This window comes from Carassius gibelio, chromosome B3 (assembly GCF_023724105.1).
Source record: "Carassius gibelio isolate Cgi1373 ecotype wild population from Czech Republic chromosome B3, carGib1.2-hapl.c, whole genome shotgun sequence".
Taxonomy (NCBI): domain Eukaryota; kingdom Metazoa; phylum Chordata; class Actinopteri; order Cypriniformes; family Cyprinidae; genus Carassius; species Carassius gibelio.
This window is the reverse complement of record NC_068398.1, coordinates 8,906,609-8,925,756: the sequence shown is the minus strand read 5'-3', so window position 1 is coordinate 8,925,756 and position 19,148 is coordinate 8,906,609. Positions and strand designations below refer to the sequence as shown.

Genomic DNA, 19,148 nt, shown 5'->3' with positions numbered 1-19,148 from the left:
TTTTCATACTTTTCTGGACTTTGACAGTTTTATTTACTTGGCAGTCTATAGGACAGTCACAAGCCTCCCCGTTTTCATCCAAAATATCTTACATTGTGTTCTGAAGACGAACAAAGCTTTTACGGGTCTGGAGCGACATGGGGGTAAGTGATTAATGACTCAATTTTCATTTTGGGGTGGGGTATTCCTTTAAGTCTTCCAGGCCAGGCTTTACTTTTAAGAAAGAACAAACAGGCCAGAGGACTTCATATAAGACAGCTGGTGCTCATACTTTTCCATTCAGCCTTTGTGTAAATTTCATCTCGATAAATCCTTCCACACGCATAATAAATTGTTAAGGGTTAGGAAAAAGCCATGTCTCCAGTGCAATGCACAACTCATCTTCTGCAGGACTTTAATAAACATTCATGCCAGTAAAGCAAACACTTAGAGCAGGAGAGCATTTCCAAATGGGACAATAATGGGGAAAAATGGAAATCCATAAAATGGGGGAGAGTTTTACTGGAATCAAGCCTAATGTGCTGCTGTGTAAGATCAGCTAAAATTCGATGTCCTGGCTAGTGTACTGAAACAAACAGGAACGAAGGAAGCATGCTGGATATATTTGATGCTGCCTTCAAATATGTCACTTTCAAATAAAGCATCTACTAAATATGCAGGATTGTTTTCAGTTTCATCTAGCATACTTAAGTACATCCATAAAACTGACTTGAAAAAAAAAATCATATGCAGGCTTTGCATGCAAATTCAGATATGCACTGTTTAGTTCAAGACAGATCACTTATCGCTGTAAGTTCAACTGTGCAAAAGTAAGTTTGTAACTAGGCTAACAAAACCAACACATTCAATAGATCAATTAGGTCAAAACACTTGATTTGCACGCTTACTACAGCTGAGCAAATGTTATCCCAGCGCATGCCATTAGCATCTCGACTACCGCTTTCAACAGAACTGCTAAATACAGTATAAATCTCTACAGTTTCTCCCTGTAATTAAATAAACTGTTTACACACGCCATGCCAAGGGAAGTAAATCAGAGTCTCTTGTGAATAACTGTAATGTACAGTAGTGGATCAGGAGACTGTCGGATTGCAGATAGTGAAACATCACTGGCCTCTGCTGGCCTTAAAGTGACAGAACAATAAAGATGCGGCATCTTTTTAGAGATGAAAACATACATTGGGTTTTAAATTATTTAACATCTTTTATCTCTCTTCATTCAAATCCATGCATTTTAACAGTTACACAATAATAAAATAATGCAAGTTATTCTTTACATTTTATATATAAGTTTACTAGTGAAGTTGTTTTTGAACGTATTTTGCTTGACAAAAAGAACAAAATGACCACTAAGATGTTTAAAAAGATAATTATATATGAGTTCATAAATTAAAATAGAGGATTCACACCATCTGCACTGACAAACAAGGAAACAGGAAGACAGTGAAGAGAGGTGAAACGTTTAAATAGGTTACACAAGAGGAAAGCATCATTTCATTTTATGACTCCGCATGATTGTGCTTTTTTGGGTTCATGTGATTATCATGAGATTAGCATTGGAGATGTGATGTTTGACAAGGCCTCCTCCCAGAATGATCATCCCTGTGGTCTTGATAAGCACTGCCTTGCTTTTCAAATGCCGAACATCTTAAGTATGCAAAATGATCATAAATGCCACTGTCAAATAATCTCCACATCACATCTTGAGCGACTCACTCTCCACAATTTCAAGCAGCAAGCCCGGGTTCTTATATGAGTGGAAATAGATTGTATCACCCAATGAGCCATCAGTGAGGGTGGGACTAAATACTGGGATGTCATTCTGAAAAACATCATACAGTCATTAAATTTGAGGAGGGACGGAGGTCAAGATGACTTCGTGTTCAATTCAAATGTTACCTTGTAAGCCCAGTACACAGAGTCTGGGTTGTTGATTTCTTTGCATATGAGGATCATTTTGGAGGGTGTCCTGTGTGTGCCCTCATAGAAAAATAGCAATATTGCCCAATCATTTCTTGGCCACATTAAATAATTATTTGGGTTATTTAATTAATTATTTAAATACAGATTTAAATGCATTACATTTTTAGAATCATAAAAAAATTTAATACCCAAAATTAAAAATTAAAAAAGTAAACCGCCCGAATTGAATAACATAAGATAAAAAACAATTAATATTAAAATATTTAATTGAATAAAAAAATGTAAATAAATGAACTTTCACTTATGTGTGGGCAATTGTATAAATATTTAATCAACCCAAGTAAAATTGAATTCAATTAAATATATTTTTTTCCTTGTTTTTGTCACAGTTGGTGATCCGCTGTCTCATTCTGGTCTTGTGTGTTTGTGTGTGTGTGTCTTGGTACGCTGGTTGTTCATCAGTTCAGTTCAATTTATTTATATAGCACATTTAAAAACAACCATGGTTGACCAAAGTGCTTAAAAATATCTAGAAAAGAAAAATAGAGAGTCACACACAAATAAGACAAATACAGTAAAAACATCCCAATGTCACAGCTCAGCTTGATATAAAAGCCAAGGAATACAAGTTTGTCTTAAGAAATGACTTAAAAATTCCAACAGTCTGAGCAGTTCTTATGTGTACAGGTAAACTATTCCACAAATTAGGTGCCACCACTGAAAAAGCCTGGTCACTTTTATTTTTTAACCTAGTTCTTGGAACATTGAGGAGCACCTGATTGGATGACCTCAATGCTTTAACGGGAGCATGGACATGTAAAAGCTCTAATAAATACGCAGGCACCAACCCATTTAAAATCTTAAAAACAAACAATAAAATCTTGAAATCAATCCTATAGCGGACAGGAAGCCAGTGTAGTGAAGCTAGGACAGGGGTAATGTGCTCATACTTTTTAGTCCCAGTAAAAAGCCAGGTTTCATTGTTTGAGTTCATTGTGTCATGCAGTACCTGTTCCAGTCTCACTGTGGATGTTACTCCTGATTCATCACTCCAGGGAATTCTTAACTCTGTCATCACTCATCTGTCCTGGATTGCCCATCGAAGTCCCTGCGTCACAACTCTCCTGCTGGCTGCAACATCTTGGACCTTTTAGTTGTTTTCTCAAAGAAATCCTGCACTTGCATCCGGGTATATTTTACATAACAGTTTTTATATATGTGATACAGTGGTTTACACCCAGGCTTTTCAGGCATTTCAGGCATTGCAATACACATTACTGAGTCTAAAATTGGTTTTAAATACACCGAAAACAAAGTTTATGGTCTCAAAAGCTCAAGCACAGATACTTGACAATTGTGGCAGTTTGTCATTAGATGGGAAATCAATTGAGAGAGTGTCTTCATACAAGTACTTGGGGATATGGATAGATGATAAGCTATCCTTCAATGAATATATTACTAGTTAAGAAACTTAAAGTCAATTTCGGCTTCTATTTCAGAAACAAATCTTGATTTAATTTTAGTGCTAGGAAGAAACTTGTGGAAGCTACTTTTCTGCCTGTAATTGATTATGGCGATATATTGTACATGCATGCTGTCATGTAGATTCAGTTTACCATGCATCACTACGATTCATAACAAATACAAAGTCCCTTACCCATCACTGCAGTATTTATGATTTAGTTGGTTGGACATTTCTTAAAATTGGTAGACAACAGCACTGGTATATCTTTATTTATAATGCTATACTTGGCAAATTTCCACTGTACCTCTGTAACCTCCTCTCTGTTTGATCTGGTACCTATCAGCTACGCTCCTCAAAGTTGTTGCTTTTTAATGTGCCACGAGTTACAACCGAATTGGGAAAAAATGCCATTTCTTATTTAGCACCTTGGGGATGGAATAATCTACAAAAAGAGCTAAAGTTAGAAACCCTTATGTCCATAAATGAATTTAAAACTGTAAAGAGTGTTGTGATGGAGACATGGTCTAAAGAGTCTCATTGTGTTTTATATTTTTATTTTAATATTTTGTACTTCTTTTATCGTGAAAATGTAATTTGGTGTTTGTTATGTATGCATTTGTTGTGATTTGGCTGCTACCTTGGCCAGGTCTCTCTTGCAAAAGAGATTCTGAATCTCAATGGGACCTCCTGGTTAAATGAAGGTATAATAATAATAATAATAATAATAATAATAATAATAATAATAATAATAATAATAATAAAATATCTGTATATAGGCATTTTTATAAGTATTTAATCACCCTAATAAAATACAGTTTCCAGCAGAATTTAGTCCAACATAAAATAAAATATTTAAACCCAATTTAATAAAATAAAACAATAATGTAATTTAATATTTGATAAATTTAATTAAAATTAATAGGTTAGTTTAATTTACTTAACTCACACCCCAATTATAATATTTAAATAAAATGTCTCACCTCTGTTTATGTTTTTTTTAAAAATTGGTCCAGAATTTGCATTTTTGAAAGTGAAAGTGAAAGTGACATACAGACGAGAATGGTGACCCACACTCGTGATTTGTGCTCTGCCTTTAACCCATTCAAAGTGCACACACACACACACACACACACACACACACACAGCAGTGAACCCACACATGCTACAATTCTTGCCAGCCTGAGACTCTAACTTGCAACCCTTGGATTGCAAGTCCAACACTCTAAACGTTAGGCCATGACTGCCCAATTATTTATTCTTTACAATTATTTATCCACCCAAATTAACAAAACAAAATAAAATAGAACAATAAAATAATTCTCATTTCTGTTTTTTGTTCCAGCAGCATTTGGTCCAGAACAGGCATCTTACAGTAATTCTTGTTTGGTACCTAAAGCATGATTATATGTATTAATAATTACTTATAAACACCACATTGATCTAGTGAGGAACTGTTTTCTTGCCTGTTAATGCTGTCTAGATCTTTACCTTTAGGCTGAACTCACAGAGGACATTTGATCAAGTCTTCCTCAATCTCTCCCTCTGTGGTCACTATCACATCTACTAACAGAAACATTCAAATAACTCAACATAAATAGATTCTCTTCATTTAAGATGAACAGAATCGATAGCGGCAGACCTCGACAGATGTTATTAGCTGATACAGATCATGAAAAATAATGGTGCTTATAGAGAGTCACAGTGTGGCCATACCATTCTGTGCTGTGTAAGGCAGTGAATACTCTCTCACACACCAGAGCTGATCAGGTTCGATGTGTAGCCCAAGGAAATGGTGCATCCTGAAGCAGATGTATATGAATCACAGTCCTCCTGCTCCGGCTCTAGTCTCTTCTGTGTCTACTCCAACCACACACACAATCAAAGCTGGAGCTCAAACATGACTTTGGAGCTACGAGACTGAGCTGATGAGATAACTGGTAACTGATATCTGATTGCTGGAATTATGTTGTTGTATAGTATACACAAAATTTGCAAGTTTCTGTGATGCTTATACAATTATTTAATAGTATATCACATTTACCACAAAAGTATTATGCAGCACAATTGTTTTCAACATAATAATAATGAATGTTTCTTGAGCTTAACTCCCTTCGGACATTGTCCCCCTTCCCCTCTTTTTCCCCATGCACCACTGAACTTTGAACCCCCCCAGATCCCACTTCCCCAGGTCCTTCAACTCCCCCCTCCCACTAACATACTGTGACCTGCCCCAGACACTTTGTGCAGCATTGGTCCGCTCACTACCTCTTTCAACTACCTCTTCAGCAGTGGTGGGTAGTAACGAGTTACATTTACTTTGTTACATTTACTTGAGTAAATTTTTTGGGTAACTAATACTATTTTGAGTATATTTAAAGATGGGTACTTTAACTCTTACTTGAGTAAATTTTTTGGAAAAAATCTGTACTTTTACTTCGTTACTGTGGGCGACGCTCCTCTCATTACTTTATTTTAATACAATAAATGTTATAACTGTTTCAGTTTATTCCAAACGCGTTGTCTACTTTTCTCTGGGCAATGAGCGATTCTCATTCGCAAATTATTCATTCTTTTGAGTCAACTCTGTTCAAAGGCTTGATCAAAGCAATTGGCAAACGATTGAAGTGAAGTGACATTCAGCCAAGTATGGTGACCCATACTCAGAATTTGTGCTCTGCATTTAACCCATCCGAAATGCACACACACAGAGCAGTGAACACACACACACACACACACACACACTGTGAGCACACACCCGGAGCAGTGGGCAGCCATTTATGCTGCGGCGCCCGGGGAGCAGTTGGGGGTTCGATGCCTTGCTCAAGGGCACCTAAGTCGTGGTATTGAAGGTGGAGAGAGAGCTGTTTATGCACTACCCCCACCCACAATTCCATCCGGCCCGAGACTAGAACTCACAACCCTTCGATTGGGAGTCCAACCCTCTAACTATTAGGCCACGACTTCCCCAATTTCTCATGAATTGGTTCATGAATCAGTTTGAATGATTCATTCAGATACCTGAAGCTACCTGAGCCAGAGACAGACACGTTTTTACAGCGCTGCGCATTATAACCAATCACACAAGATTCTGTTTAGCTTGTTAAAGCATTGGCCAATCAGAGGCGTTCAAATGAGTCATCGCTAAAATGGCGGTGCTTCCTTCACTCACTCGCTGACTGAATACCTTTTTCTTGCGAATTCTCTCATCAGAAACAACAAAGTGCAGATGTGTGTACGAATCTGTAAATAAGATATTGATTTCACAGTGTTTCAGTGATTTTAATGGGAGTTTTTGAGAGTGACTGAACTCTAGACTGTCAGTGAAAATGATTTTTGATAATGTACATGTTATTTGCTCTCTGTATGAACAATAAAAAAATTAGTAGCAGTTTTTATATCACATTGACTTTCAATGTTAAATTCACATTTAATATAAAGTCAGTCATATTAAAAATTATGGCATGACACCTATATCTGTGACTTAAGTAAACAGACAGATGTTCTGTAACTTAGCGGTCATGTGAGGAGTTTTCTCTCTTCTCTGTGTCAGAGGTTATTTATACATACATAATACATACTTTAAAATATAATTTATTTTGTGATGAAAAAATCTGAATTTTCATCAGCTGTTACTCCAGTTCTCAGAGTTATGATCCTTCAAAATATAATTCTAATATATTGATTTATTACCAGTTTTGCTGCTTAATATTTTTTTTTGAACCTGCAACATTTTGTTTAGGATTATGATAAAAAGAACATAATTGATAGTAAATCAACATATTGGAATGATTTCGGAAGGATTATGTGACACTGAAGACTGGAGTAAAGGCTGATGAATTATATATATTTATACACACACACATACATTACATACATTTTATCTATATATCTAAATAAAAATAGGCTCAGTATATATGACCCAAAGTAACTAGTAACTAACTACTTGAGTAGACTTTTTATCCGATACTTTTTTACTCTTTCTCAAGTAACTATTCAGACTAGTAATTTTTCTTTTACTTGAGTAAATATTTCTATAATTACTTTTACTTTTACTTGAGTGCAGTTTTTGGGTACTCTACCCACCCCTGCTCTTCATTCAGTTTGAATAAAGAACTGCTCTCTGAGCTTTTTGTCACTTTTATCACATTGTATCATTTTTAATTTATATAAATTATCTACATTAAAATTAACAGACTCAAGTCATTTTTTGGAGAATCAGACTAAACTGGTCACTGTATGTTTCACACTTTTGACTGAGTAGTGACAGTCAGTAAAAACTGTTATTACATTTTTTTCTAATAAACATTTAGAAAGTTGTGCCTATATCAGACATGCCTTAATATTTAACTGTGAGACTAAGGTGAAAGAGGAAGTGTACTTAGAAAGAAAAAGTTTGCTTAACTAAGATATTACTAAGGTGTTGATCATGCCATGATGCAATATAAACCACATCCAGTGTGCAGATTAGTGAGAGTGAGAGTGAGAGTGGCTTTCAGATCTTATTTTATTAGTGCTTCATGCAGAATGAGAAATGTTAGTAAAACTAAACACATAAGAAATGTAATTGGTGCTTTTTAAAATAGTGATTGAGAAGCATCAATATTACTGCTGCTGTTAAATATTATCACCACAACTGACAGTTCTCACCATTGTAAACAGGACTTAGCATTTTCTTACTCCAATCAGACGGACAAATTAACAATATTTATTTACAGCTAATTATCCAAAAGACAAATATTGTTAATTTGTCTTGCTAACATCCATGACTCATGAGAGCTACCAAAGTTAGCTTAAGTCTAGTAGGTTAGACCAGTGAGCGTTCTTTCACTGCATGATTCAGTTTATTAAAACACATTTAGAATGATTCACATTTAGAATGATTCAGAACATTCAAGATATGGGGCAGAAATTTATTTATTTGATGTATTTGATGTATTTATATTCATCAGTATCACGCAATGACGTTTTTTTTCAACAAAAAAGCAGCATGATAAATGTGATATTGATTTTATACAGCAGTTCAGTAAACAAGAGTTTAATATAAGGACACTTACGTTTTAGACACAATATTGACAGTTTTTGCTCTATTAACAAATATAATTTCATTTTGCATCTCTGATCAACATGATGCTGTTTGGTTTTTCAATGAATCAACCGTTTAAATGATTCGGTTTAATCGCAATGACTCACTTATTAACAGTGACTTGCTTAATTTCACATGTAAAGTATCTATTCATAGATCAATAGATCAAGACACTATTTCTGTAGAAAACTTGAATGTTAGTCTGTGTGATGTTTTCTGAAGCAATATTTTCTGTCACACATGAGGTACATTTGTATTTCTTGAATCTGTCCTGGTGTTTCTAAAGATCGACTGCAGGTTTCAGGAAGTCTTGAGGCTTTAACACAGTTTGTGTTTTTAACTGTTTGTCATCATTCATCAGTATGGAGCTCCGTCAACTTCCTCTTGTGCTCTGTGAGTATTATTCTCTCTCTGTATTTCAGTAGGTGTTACAGGGTTTCAGTGGGGTCTTAAAAAGTCTTACACTGTAAAATAATGTTTTAATTTTGATTTCAAGAGGTTTTAAATTTGGGGACGGAAAAACCAGAATTACTATATGGCTGAATGTGACAATTAAACTTCAAAAGGCTAATGTTATGATTTCACTGAATAAACATGAGCACTGCACGTTCAAAGTCCAGTGCTGTGCTGCTTTGTGTTCTGCTGCAACCGGGGAAAGTTATATTTCTACCAAACGCTTCACATGCTGGCAGAGAGTGAATGAGCAGTTTCAATAAAACTGTTATTTTGTTCAGAGTTCAAAACGATGTGAAAATCGACCCATGTTTTCACCTTGCAAACACATAGAGATTTAAATTTGAACTGGTGGATCGATAAGAAGACAACGCATTATCAAAATCTAAACATAGGGGTGTGCACTATGTGTGGTATGCGATGATATCGTAATTGTAGTTTTAATGATGTGCGATTTGATATTCTGAGTATATCGTGAAAAGTAAGCACAAAACACCTACAGAGTGCACGCAAACATTAGGTGATGAAGTCTAGCAGTGCGCTTTTGCGCATTTAGAGTTCTTAATCAGCCTATTAAAATGCATTTAGAATTATCACATAATTTAAGATAGGGTATTTGTATAATTTAACATAGTTAAAGGGTTACTAAACCACTGGTCAGAGCCTGACTCCACCCACTGGCAATGTTTGAAACATCGGAGATAGAGGGGACGAACCGAGGGCGGGGCTGAGTGGGTGGGGCATGAACCTGAGACCTGCAGTGACGGATTAATTGACAGCTGCTGTCGCTAAAATGGAAGGTGACTGTATTGACGCAAGTAGCTTTGCAACAGAGCATTTATTTGAAGTAGAGGACTTTTCTCCCCCACCTTCACCAGAAGTGGAGGATGTTGAGGTGTCTGTGTACACAGGGCCAGGGCCTGAGCCATTTCAATTCGAGCCGCTGGTTCAAACTGCGGTCTTAACTCCCGTATCACGATCGGCATCCGACGATGCTAGCAAAGCAGCCGTGCAAGAGAGAATGGGGCCAGTCTCTGAGTAAGGCACTGCATTGCTTTTCAGCGCGAGTTGTGTGGAGAAGCTCATTTCCACCTCCATTGCGTTGGAAAAGCAAAAACTATGCAGTCCAGCATTGCTGTTGCAACCAGCAACACTACACCTACGTATCATCCTGACCACTGTAAATAAATCTACGCCAACTTGAAGCTATCCTAACTGATGCAATACTATGCTACTAGCGTTAACTAACTATGCTTCTAACAATACTAACATTACACTAACAGCTATGCTAATTAACTACATAGGCTGCACGAAATAATCAAAATAACTATATAAATGCTATGCTAAATAAATGCTAAAATACTCTATCGTGATCGTTTTCAATACTCGCAATTCCAACTCCTGACTCACTAAAGTGATTTTGATGGAACAAGATGGTTTTATACTGCCAAGGGCGTGGTGAGCTGGAAACCACCTCAAAAAATCCAATAGGAAAAATCAACTGCAGTAGCCACCATTCAACCTGAAGAGGGCAGCAGTCAGACGTTTTTATACCATATATTGTAGAATTAAAACACTTTATACTCAAATGTCAAAAAAGTTACTTGAATCAATGAACAGCACTAATAAAGCCCCATTCTTACAGATCATTAACTAAAAAAAGTTGGTTTAGGGTTTATTTACTCTGAAAATGATAGTTAAAGGCAGTTCATCATTGAATTCAGTGATATCATCTCTGTTCAGTTTAAATAGTGTCTGTGCATTTATTTGCAATCAAGTCAACGATATCGCTGTAGATGAAGTGACCCCAACTAAGCAAGCCAGAGGCGACAGCGGCAAGGAACCGAAACTCCATCGGTGACAGAATGGAGAAAAAAACCTTTGGGAGAAACCAGGCTCAGTTGGGGGGCCAGTTCTCCTCTGACCAGACGAAACCAGTAGTTCAATTCCAGGCTGCAGCAAAGTCAGATTGTGCAGAAGAATCATCTGTTCCTGTGGTCTTGTCCTGGTGGTCCTCTGAGACAAGGTCTTTACAGGGTATCTGTATCTGGGGCTCTAGTTGTCCTGGTCTCCGCTGTCTTTCAGGGCAGTAGAGGTCCTTTCTAGGTAGAGGTCCTTATCCACCATCTGGTCTGGATACGTACTGGATCCGGGTGACTGCAGTGACCCTCAGATCTGGACACAGACTGGATCTGGTGGCTACGTTGACCTCGGAATAAGAGAGAAACAGACAAATATTAGCGTAGATGCCATTTTTCTAATGATGTAGCAAGTAAATAGGGTTTTATGTGAAGTGTTCCCGGTTCCGGTTTACCTAATTAATGCAGCCTAAAAATCCTTAAACGGATTTGGATATTAAAAGCATATTAGTATGTTATGTGTAAGCCAGGTTAAAGAGATGAGTCTTTAATCTAGATTTAAACTGCAAGAGTGTGTCTATTCTAGGTATTATCAGATTGCCTGAGTTTTGAGATCGTAGCGAACGTAGAGGATTATAATGTAAAAGGAGCTCATTCAAATACTGAGGTGCTGAACCATTCAGGGCTTTATAAGTAATAAACAATATTTTACAATCTATACGATGTTTGATAGGGAGCCAGTGCAGTGTTGACCGAACTGGGCTTATATGGTCATACTTCCTGGTTCTAGTAAGAACTCTTGCTGCATTTTGGACTAGCTGTAGTTTGTTTACTAAGCGTGCAGAACAACCACCCAATAAAGCATTACAATAATCTAACCTTGAGGTCATAAATGCATGGATTAACATTTCTGCATTTGACATTGAGAGCATTGGCCGTAATTTAGATATATTTTTGAGATGGAAAAATGCAGTTTTACAAATGCTAGAAACGTGGCTTTCTAAGGAAAGATTGCGGTCAAATAGCACACCTAGGTTCCTAACTGATGACGAAGAATTGACAGAGCAACTATCAAGTCTTAGACAGTGTTCTAGGTTATTACAAGCAGAGTTTTTAGGTCCTATAATTAACACCTCTGTTTTTTTCAGAATTTAGCAGTAAGAAATTACTCATCGTCCAGTTTTTTATATCGACTATGCATTCCATTAGTTTTTCAAATTGGTTAGTTTCACCGGGCCGTGAAGAAATATAGAGCTGATTATCATCAGCATAACAGTGAAACCTAACACCATGTTTTCTGATGATTTCTCCCAAGGGTAACACATAAAGCGTGAAGAGTAGCGGCCCTAGTACTGAGCCTTGAGGTACTCCATACTGCACTTGTGATCGATATGATACATCTTCATTCACTGCTACGAACTGATGGCGGTCATATAAGTACGATTTAAACCATGCTAATGCAGTTCCATTTATGCCAACAAAGTGTTCAAGTCTATGCAAAAGAATGTTGTGGTCAATTGTGTCAAACGCAGCACTAAGATCCAATAAAACTAATAGAGAGATACACCCACGATCAGATGATAAGAGCGGATCATTTGTAACTCTAAGGAGAGCAGTCTCAGTACTATGATACTGTCTAAATCCTGACTGGAAATCCTCACATATACCATTTTTCTCTAAGAACATAATTGTAAGGATACCACTTTTTCTAATATCTAAGACAGAAAAGGGAGATTCCAGATTGGTCTATAATTTACTAGTTCTTTGGGGTCAAGTTGTGTTTTTTTGATGAGAGGCTTAATAACAGCCAGTTTGAAGGTTTTGGGGACATATCCTAATGACAATGAGGAATTAATAATAGTCAGAAAAGGATCTATGACTTCTGGAAGCACCTCTTTTAGGAGCTTAGATGGTATAGGGTCTAACATACATGTTGTTGGTTTAGTTTATACAAAGTTTATACAATTCTTCCTCTCCTATAGTAGAGAATGAGTGGAACTGTTCCTCAGGGGGTCTATAGTGCACTGTCTGATGCGATACTGTAGCTGACGGCTGAATGGTTGCAATTTTAGCTCTAATAGTATCAATTTTAGAAGTAAAGTAGTTCATAAAGTCATTACTGCTGTGATGTTGGAAAATGTCAACACTTTATTTTTCATTAATTTAGCCACTGTATTGAATAAATACCTGGGGTTATGTTTGTTTTCTTCTAAACGAGAAGAAAAGTAATCGGATCTAGCAGTCTTTAATGCTTTTCTGTAGGATAGGTTACTTTCCCGCCAAGCAATACGAAATACCTCTAGTTTTGTTTTCCTCCAGCTGCGTTCCATTTTTCGATAACTCAGTAAGTCTGTTAAAATGAAGAGATATGATGCGAGGAGTTGGTGTCTCACACATTTAATGGTTGGTACACTGCAACCCGCTCTTCTCATACGTGAGATATCAATTCTTCCTTGGTGTTACAAATAAAGCAAAGACAGAAGAATAACAAGCGGCAGAGCGAACTTATTATCTGTCATGGTTCTCTTTACACAGTCACATAGTCCTTCTACGTCATCAGCACACAGTGCGCCTTAAGTCAAGCGATCAGTCTCTTAAAGGGCACACCACAATATAACTTGATGCATGCAAAACATACAGTTTTGGCCGTTATAGTTTGACAGAGACGAGACAGTCTGCAGAAATTTGTGCATGATAACAAATTCAACTCTTCACGCAATCTTGTATAACATGAGTGCGTGCTATAAAACGTACTGTACAAAAAACAACGAATATATCACTCTGCCGGCGGCACTAACTTCAGCTGCAAACACTGTATTGGGAACAACACTGCCATTTTTAACTCTGTTTACACCGCCTTTCTCTTGTTGTACACACACCAGGGATGTAAATTAACTTTTTTTGTCCACCGTTCGGGAGAAACAGTATGCTATTATTTACCTGCCACAGTGGCCGGTAGGTGAAGCGAGTTTACTGCCACAACACAAAATCACCTGCATTTGGCTGGCGGTGGTGCTAATTTCCATCCCTGGGTCAGTCATTCAGTTTAGTGCTTTGTAATGGTTGGTTTATTTTGCAGTTATTGTCCATGTTGTGTAAAATATATTCAGATAACTCTGCTATTAGTCAGATGTTTTAATTATTAGCTTCCTTAAAACTGAAACTCACTCAAAGCTCAATCTAGATAGTTCAAGATTTTTATATTTTAATTTAGCATGTTTAAATCTGATTATTTTTATTATTTACCAGATCAACATAATCTGTGCTCAGATGCAATTCGCTCTAGATTAAATTTTAAAATAACAAATGATAATCTCAGTGTTTAATGATTGTTTCATTTAATGCGTTTTTCTCTTTGTGTTTTAGTACTGATTTCAAACATCTACTCTGGACTATCTGAAGGTGAGTACATTTTTTTCATGTACAGGTGCATCTCATGAAATTAGAATGTCATGGAAAAGTTAATTTATTCCCGTAATTCAAGTCAAACTATGAAACGTGTGTATTAAATAAATTCAATGCATATCAACACTTCATTCTAACCTGATTTAGCATGTTTTCAAAAATCAAGTAACTGATCTTATAGTAAAAAAAAAATTGTTGTTGCACAGAAAGACCAAAAGTCAAAGTGAGCATTAAACCTGATCAACATGTATTCAGTGGAGAGACAGTCACTCTCAGATGTGACATTGATGGTGAAGGAGTCACTAGCTGGAAGTACAGCTGGTATAAAGACGGTTCAGACAGTGTTTTCAGTGAACTACAGGAACACACATTCAGTTCTGTTACTGAGTCTGATGCAGGTAAATACTCCTGTTATGGAGCAGAGAGAGGAGGATCACGAACATCAAACATCAGTGATGAAGTTACACTGACAGTATCAGGTGAGTTTGATCATCTCTTCATCAACACACACAAGTTTAACATGTTATTAATGAGTGATTTCTGTATTTCAGATAAACCCAGACCAGTTTTAAGTGTTTCTCCACAGAAGTGGTTGACTGAAGGAGATCCAGTGACTCTGATCTGTGAGGTTAACGGCTCCTCTACAGACTGGACATTCAGCTGGTTCACTCTAAATGTTTCATCAGGTAAGACATAGTGTGCTTCATGAGATAATATCTGAATGTTTCATAAAAATAAAAATTATAGAAATTAAAAATTTAATAAATAAAATAGTCTGAGCACTGATTATACCAACAAAGGTAATTTAAAAGTCTCATGTAAATATAACTCATCATTTCTAGAGGTAACTCTACACTTTCACTTCATACAGATTACAGAAATCGTTATCAGCTTCTCTCAGACAGCAGCAGAGGAGCTGGAGGAAACTACACGGTCAGTTCTGCTGCTCTAAATCACACAGGAGTTTATGTGTGCAGCGCAGAGAGAGGAAAACTTGCCTATTTCACATGGTACAGCAACGAACAACCACTATGGGTCACTGGTGAGTTCAGGCTGAATCACTGAATGAAATGAGACTCTCCTGAAATTTTACTTGTTCTTTTAAGAGCATGATTTGTGAAATTTGATTCTGTCATAATACAAGGCTACTGCTGAGTTGTGTCAATGGAGAAAGATGCCTTTTCTTCTGGCAGAGATTAAAACAACGGTGGAGGAAGGGGGAAGCAGCATCTCGGGGTGGCACAGACATTTTCATTATTTCAGTGTAAAAATGAGATTAACAATAATGTACTCAACTGTTTTATTGCCCACAACACAACTGAATAACATTTATTTTTTTACTTGATTAGAACTTAGATGATGGTTGATTAAATCAAATCATTAAATATTGGTTTCTTGGAAGGTTTCTTCCAGAACTTCATGAAGTTGTCTCGGGTGTCTTTGGCTAGCTTGCTAATAGCATAATTACAACTGTTATTTTTTGTTTTGAAACAGTGTAGACTGTGTAAAGTGTTAAATCAATAAAACTGTCTTGATTTCCAAACTGTAATTGTCTTCTCAGGTGTTTCTCCTCCAGTCTCTCTGATCATCAGTCCCAACAGAACTCAACACTTCACATCTGTCTCTCTCTCTCTGAGCTGTGAGGACCAGAGTAATTCTGATAGATGGAGAGTGAGAAGATACACAGACAATGAGCGGCTGGAAGATTGTTCATCATCACACTGGGGATCACAAACAGGATCTACATGTACAATCAACTCCACCATCACATTAGACACTGGAGTGTACTGGTGTCAGTCTGAATCTGGAGAGAACAGTCATCCTGTTAATATCACTGTACACCGTGAGTCTGAGTTTCTGTGTGTGTGTGTATATATATATATATATTTTTATAATTATTTTTACTATTTTCATTGTACAATACACAAAGCAGTTAATTAAACAAAAACAGGAAGCATCAGTCTGCATTACAAATAAACACTCAATGATCATGAGATACCAAAAATATAGTTTTGTAAGAAAATGTTAAATTTAAGAAAATTTTTAATCTTTATTATTAAATATGTTATCATATAGTTGCTATATACTATTTACAATCAGCACACATTTCCTCTGTTTGTGTAGCTGATGTGATTCTGGAGAGTCCTGTTCATCCTGTGACTGAAGGAGATTCTCTGACTCTACGCTGTTTATTTCAAAATTCAACCCTACCAATCCTCAGAGCTGATTTCTATAAAGATGGATCACTCATCCAGAATCAAACTCCAGAGATGATCATCTCTACTGTCTCAAAGTCACATGAGGGTTTCTACTACTGCAAACACCCAGAGAGAGGAGAGTCACCCAAGAGCTGGATCTCAGTCAGAGGTGCAAGTCAATGAAACCATGAGCTGATTTATTTCTTCATATGCTCTCGTTCAGATATAGTGCTTGATAAAGTGTTTCTGTGTCTCTTTTTCAGCGTCTCATTCAGAATCTCAGATCTCTGTCCTCCACACACTCAGTTCTGTACTGACAGTTTGTCCATATCTGATAGTGACAGTCGTGCTGATCTTCAAGTGCTGCAGGATGAGAGGTATAACAACTGAATGATTTATTACATGTCATTATAATCATATTTTACTGAGCAACAATTATTATTATCATTAATGCTGTTTGGTTGAATGTGCATGTGGTCAAATTAACATTTGTGTTTGTGTGCATGCATCACTGTCCTCCTTTGACTTGCAGCTAATGGTTGTTAGATTCAACATGAACCAGAACTTCAAACCCTTGGACTTCTGAGTGAAACAGGATATTCAACAAGAAAACATGTAGAGAAGAACTTGATTTTAAGGAATTGGATTGGCATTACTTACATTTTCTTCTTTGTAATTGCTAAAAAATGATCTGATTTTATGTTGATGACACAGTTACTCGAACTATTGAACTCCATTGAACTCCACCTTCAATACCACGACTTAGGTGCCCTTGAGCAAGGCACCGAACCCCCAGGTGCTCCCCGGGCGCCGCAGCATAAATGGCTGCCCACTGCTCCGGGTGTGTGTTCACAGTGTGTGTGCACTTTGGATGGGTTAAATGCAGAGCACGAATTCTGAGTACAGGTCACCATACTTGGCTGAATGTCACTTTCACTTTCACTTTCACTTTCACTAAACTATTTGTTCATAAACTTTTAGAAGCGCATCTTACATTACTTTTTTCAGTATTATTCTATCATGAAAGTTTAAGTTTAAGTTAAAGTTGAATGTTTTTATTTTGTTCTGCTTTAATATTGTAATCTAGTTCAATTTTTTACAGTATAAGTCTTAGTGCATCTATGTTATGTAGCCTCTGTGATGTTTGCTTGCTTTAAAACCACATGTGAACATGTCATTTGTAAGCATGTTTATTCATTATTCTTTAGTGTATTCTTTATTCATGACTTGTATTGCTGTAAAGCTCTGTAGGTTTTTAATATTTTGAACTGTTTAAAAAAAAATGAAAAAGCAGTGCCTTTTAAATTATTGTGGATGCTTTGTTAAAACATTCTTGCAATGTCAAGCCAATCAGATTTTACATGTCAATTAATACTGTATACTGTAATTATTAGTGGTGCTTGCTGGAGGCAAAACAGTAATATTATTATCTCTAATACTTATTATGTATGCAGACTTACTGAAATCCTAGTTAAACTTATTATTATTAAGTTGGCTTGAAAAAGTCAACTTACTGAAATCCTATTTAAACTTATTTTTCTGATACAAAATGTTTAAATGTATCTCCTCCTAGAGCTTTCAAGCTAGAACCACCAAACTCAGGTCAGACCTTCAGACTGGTCTGACTCATGTTGCTATATCTTTTCTAACTCATCCGGATTATGTTTTTTTTTTGTAAACCAGACTACTAAAACCACCTAAAACCCCATAGACTTTCATTTAGGGGGTGATTTTAGATCATTTTTAGATAATAAGACTTATAATGATTTTTAGTTGTCTACTGCCAATAGCAAAGCTTAAAACTCCCTACTGAAAATACAGCTAAAACCAGCCTAAGCTGATCGGTTTCTTTGGCTGGTTTCCTAAGCTATTGTCAGGCTGGTCTTATCTGGCTTTTGCTGTTTTTTTTGATGAATCAACTGGTTTTTGCTGGTTTTATACTACCATCACATTTGCTAGTCATGCTAACAACATGCTAGACACTTGCTAATCATGCTAACAATATGTTAGCAACATGTTAGTCACTTGCTAATCATGCTAGCAACATGATAGTCATGCTAGCAACATGCTAGTCACTTGCTAACAACATGCTAGTAACTTGCAAAATAACTAGTAAAATAATAGAGTTTCTAGTAAAAATGGTTGCAATCTATTTATAAAATAAAATTTTCAACAAATTGATTAAAAAAAAACTTAACTCATAACTTGATTACTCACTCATAAAGACTTTTTCTGCTTCCGAAATGACATACTTCCCTACTATGGCATGCAAAAAGCAGTAAGCGAGCAATTGACTATTTTTGAATCTTCTGTGTTCATAAAAGAAGAGGTGAGAATTGCACTAATTCTTGTGAGATCCGGAGATACGTATACTTAGGCTGCATCCGAAAACTTTGTTCACACTGCCGCCGTCAAGAGCATCAAAAATCACTCTGGCCGCCCTGCTCACAAGGCTGGAGAAAGATTTGTGAGCGTTCTGACGCTCTGACATAGATCGATTGCTTATCTTGTATTTAACATGGCTGCAAAGCAAACAAGCCTGTTGATCTTGTGCACGTCCCGGTAAGAAAACAACCAATCAGAGCTGCGGTCCGTAACTTTGTTTGTGTTCAAAATGTAGAAAAATGTATATAATAAGCCAGTACACCATGAATCCATTTTCCAAACCTTGTTTTTAGCTTGTCCTGAATCACTAGGATACACCTATAATAAGTGTTTATATTCTGACTATTTTAGATTGCTTCGGGGGTACCGAGGCGGAG

At 36.6% G+C, this 19,148-nt stretch overlaps 2 pseudogenes; one reads left to right on the top strand and one right to left on the bottom strand.

Moving 5' to 3' along the window:
* Positions 1-1,482: 1,482 nt before the first annotated feature.
* Positions 1,483-8,152, bottom strand: LOC127952128 (deoxyhypusine synthase-like; annotated as a pseudogene).
* A 676-nt stretch (positions 8,153-8,828) lies between these two features.
* LOC127952809 (Fc receptor-like protein 5) overlaps positions 8,829-19,148 on the top strand; it is a 75,855-nt pseudogene continuing 65,535 nt past the window's right edge.